At 42.7% G+C, this 4272-nt stretch overlaps 1 pseudogene; it reads left to right on the forward strand.

The window, feature by feature from the left end:
- The first annotated feature begins 3760 nt into the window (after positions 1-3760).
- Positions 3761-3878, forward strand: LOC126425607 (5S ribosomal RNA; annotated as a pseudogene).
- The last annotated feature ends 394 nt before the right edge of the window (positions 3879-4272 follow it).

A 4272-nucleotide genomic window follows, 5' to 3' on the forward strand; every position in this document is an offset into this window, starting at 1 on the left:
AGAAGAATGGTAAGCATATTACATTTGTACTCGTACATCTCTATATTATTCATCTGAATGTGAGAAGTACCATTTTGACTGAACAATTTAAAATTACATCATTTTTATGAGTTACTACAGTGTGTATGTAATAAACCCAACCGGTTGCAACAAGATTTTGCTTTAATCTGGTTTCGACACCGAATATGGATGTTTTCACCAGAAAATCCAAACAGTTACCTAAAAAGATCACAAAACCATTTACATACAGAAAAACTAAGGATAAATGGTTATTACACCGAGCAGATGTGTGAGGATGCTGTATTCATATGTAGTAACAGATGAACAGATTTAAGAGCACAATGTTCTCGTCATATAAAATACTTCATGAGAAGATAATATTTAAACCATATAAAATTAGACACTGGAACTGAGTGAAGTTGACAATTGTCAGTAAAATTAGGAGCTAATGGCTTAGCACACTATACGATGCAAAGTGCTCTAAGAGGAAACAGCCACTGGAGGTTGCTTCGGATTAATAAGAGGCTCACTGATATGAATTGCCACGACGTGGACACGAAACAAGTCGTCCCATCTATTTAACAAATGAGGAAATCAGCTGTTTACATTACAAAAGTATTGCGTCGTCATCTTTGCTGTTTTTCGTCTTTCCTTATTTGCTTCAAAATTCGTGGAGGTATATTCCGTCCAAGCAACTAATTGAAGGCACTTAGTTTATTGCCATACGCGTTTCGCTTCTTTTATTTCTGCAGCATCTTCAATGGCCTGTAATACGTGTTTCTTTTTATACATATAATACATACATTATGTCGTTGCCACAATATGTTACTATTTTACACTTTCTCATGTTTTTTTAAGGTTAGAATCAACGTTTGTAGCACAAATTTAGTGATGTGAAATTATCGTTCGGTGTTACTATTTCCAGTGCTGTTAACCCATTTGTGTGATCCTGGAGATGTCTTTTCCGGCGTTCTTTCACCCACATTTGATTCAACACATCGTGTACATCATTTGCTCTTTACATTTTGTGTTTAACATGTGTCCGTTTTCGGTGTGTAGTGTTTTAAACTGTCGCTTTGCGTTTATCTATCGTATTTTGTTCGTGTTGTGTCTGTGGTTTGATATTTTCATTTGTGTGTGTGTGTGTGTGTGTGTGTGTGTGTGTGTGTGTTTGTTTGTTTTTAACGGGTATTTCACTGAAGACGCTTCACAAATAAAAGAAGCGAAACGCGTATCGCAATAAACAAACTGCCTTGAATTAGTTGCATAGATAGAACATTCCTCTACGAATAGCATCTGGATTTGCACGTACACGTTGACTCACAAGTCAGTAGTGAGTATTATGCAAACTGAAATTTATACAGGTCTATGCAATACCAGTTATTCTATACATTTTGCATAAAAACGATTACAATTTATTTTAGAGTCTAGTCTGAGGAAAAAGACGAGTCAGTTACAGGCGGGCGTTTCTAAGTAACGGCTTTATACCATTGAAGAAATTTTTACTATGTAGCTGCAACCGTCATTCTAATTCTTAAAGGATATTAAGTCTAAGCCTTTCTTTTCTGTGTGCAGCATACTGACGTCATGAACTTCTTTAAGCTTATGGCCCATAGTTAATAAATGATCAACAAAGGACAAGTAACTTTTTTTCCCCCTAACAGACGTTCTTTATAGCTAACAGCAATTGCTCGCCGTGCTTGTCCTATATAATAGGCTGGACAAGTGTCGCAGCCTTATAGACACCTAAGTTTTGTAAGAGACAATGCACTGGTTTGAAAATATGAAAAACATTGTTTTTAAGCTATTATTAGTAGAAAATACTGTTTTACAGTCGAGTTTGTTTTGGAGGAGACGGTGAATCCTGTACGATACAGGCCCTAAAAACGATATTATTCCCGTGCATTCAACCAGCTATTCACTAGAAATGTTTTTGCTAATATAGCAGTAACGTTAGGTTGACACTGAAAACTAGAGTCTCAAAATTTAAAAAAATAAAAGAAGCAGAAAAGACTGTACGGTGGAGAGAATATTACAACAAAAATAGTCAGGAAAAAATGCGAAATTAAAACTTATAATATTTTGTATCGCAGAATTACAAAATCTGCCATTTAGTACGATTACCGAAGATCATTGCTAAAATGTTGTGAGAATGTGGCAATAAATATAGAGCCTATATCCCCAGGTACTGGGAAGGGACAACTGCTCCCCCCCCCCCCCCCCCCATTGCAAACGCATAGAATAGGGTCCCTGATTTACAAATGTTGTGTGTTTAGAAACTCAGTAGTTGCAGTACCTTTTGGTCGCGGTGACCAGTTTGGGCAGCAGAAGCTGAGACTTAATACCCAGTGGCCGTACGGCGGACGAAGTCTCTCAACAGAGACACGCGGTGACCGCGGTGGACCGGCCTTCCGAGCCGACGCCCGCGAACTTTGCCCACAAACCCGCGTCCGCGAGCGCAGAGCTGTCTGGCGGCGGAGGGCGGAAACGCACTGGGATACGCCAGCGAGCTCACCGTCTCTTATAGCGAGTCGGGGATCGATCCCGGGCCTGCGCGACCAGCGGAACTTTACTGGTCGAGCTGAGGTCAGCCACACGTGTTCCGCGCTGGCGTGACAGTAGCGCTGCCCGACCCACCGTGTAGTGAGAAAGCTGAGACCACCTGCATCTACGTACTTAACTAAGCAAGCAACTATACGGCGAATCGAGGAGCGTACTCCTTCCAATGCAAGTCACTCCCTTTTCACGCTCCGCTAGCAAGTGAAGCAAACAAAGTGAGACAACAATGGCCGCCAGTATCCCCATGTTTTTCTTCTTAGTATTCATTTTATTCGCCTCACATGGGGTTGAGGGTGGTAGGAGGGAGAGAGACCGCAACCCTGTTGCTTCTCTTCAGCCAAGTGGCGTTGAATTTGTAAATACAACAGTTCTTTTTACTATCAAAACATTAAAATAAGTTTTAAAAGAAATAAAGACTTAGTATAAAACACAAAACTGATGGTGTGGCTGGTGCTAAAACAATTTTATTTTTTAAAACTATTTTTGTCGGGATCCACAGCCTCTACGTGTTTTACGAACGAAAATATGGCCCAAATATAAGATAGTCTCTTCATTATCGTGCAATTGGCCAATTTCAGCAGTGACTTATTCTCAAGCATCTGTAAAACGTTCAAAAATTGTGACATTGCTTTATACACTATATGATCAAAAGTATCCAGACACCTGGTTGAAAGTAACTTACAAGTTCCCTCCATTGATACTGCTGGAATTCAATATGGTGTTGGCCCACCCTTAGCCTTGATGACAGTTTACACTCTCGCAGGCATACGTTCGATTAGGGGCTGGAAGGTTTCTTGGGGAATGGCAGCCCCATTCTTCACGGAATGCTGCAATGAGGAGAGGTATCGATATCGGTCGGTGAGACCTGGCACGAAGTCGGCTTCCAAAACATCCCACAGGTGTTCTATAAGATTCAGGTCAGGACTCTGTGCAGGCCTGTCCATTACAGGGATGTCACTGTCGTGTAACCACTCTGCCACAGGCCGTGCATTATGAACAGGTGCTCTATCGTGTCGAAAGATACAATCGCCATCCCCGAATTGTTCAACAGTGGGAAGCAAGAAGGTGCTTAAAACACCAGTGTAGGTCTGTGCTCTGATAGTGGCACGCAAAACGAGGGTGCAAGCCCCGTTCATGAAAAAGACCACCAAACCACAACACCACCGCCTCCGAATTTTACTGTTGGCATTACACACGCTAGGGCAACGGCCTTGCCACAGTGGATACACCGGTTCCCGTCAGATCACCAAAGTTAAGCGCTGTCGGGCGTGACCGGCACTTGGATGGGTGACCATCCGGACAGCCATGTGCTGTTGCCATTTTTCGGGGTGCACTCAGCCTCGTGATGCCAATTGAGGAGCTACTCGACCGAATAGTAGCGGCTCCGGTGAATGAAAACCATCATAACGACCGGGAGAGCTGTGTGCTGCCCCACGCCCCTCCTATCTGCATCCTCACCTGAGAATGACACGGCGGTCGGATGGTTCCGATGGGCCACTTGTTGCCTGAAGACGGAGTGCAAATTACACACGTTGGCAGATGACGTTCACTAGGTATTCACCATACCCATACCCTGCTATCGAATCGCCACATTGTGTACCGTGATTCGTCACGCCACCCAACGTTTTTCCACTGTTCAATCGGCCAATGATACGCTACTTAGACAAAGCGAGGTGTCGTTTGGTATTTACCGGAGTGATGTGTGACTTAAGA

This window comes from Schistocerca serialis, chromosome 10 (assembly GCF_023864345.2).
Source record: "Schistocerca serialis cubense isolate TAMUIC-IGC-003099 chromosome 10, iqSchSeri2.2, whole genome shotgun sequence".
Taxonomy (NCBI): Eukaryota; Metazoa; Arthropoda; class Insecta; order Orthoptera; family Acrididae; genus Schistocerca; species Schistocerca serialis.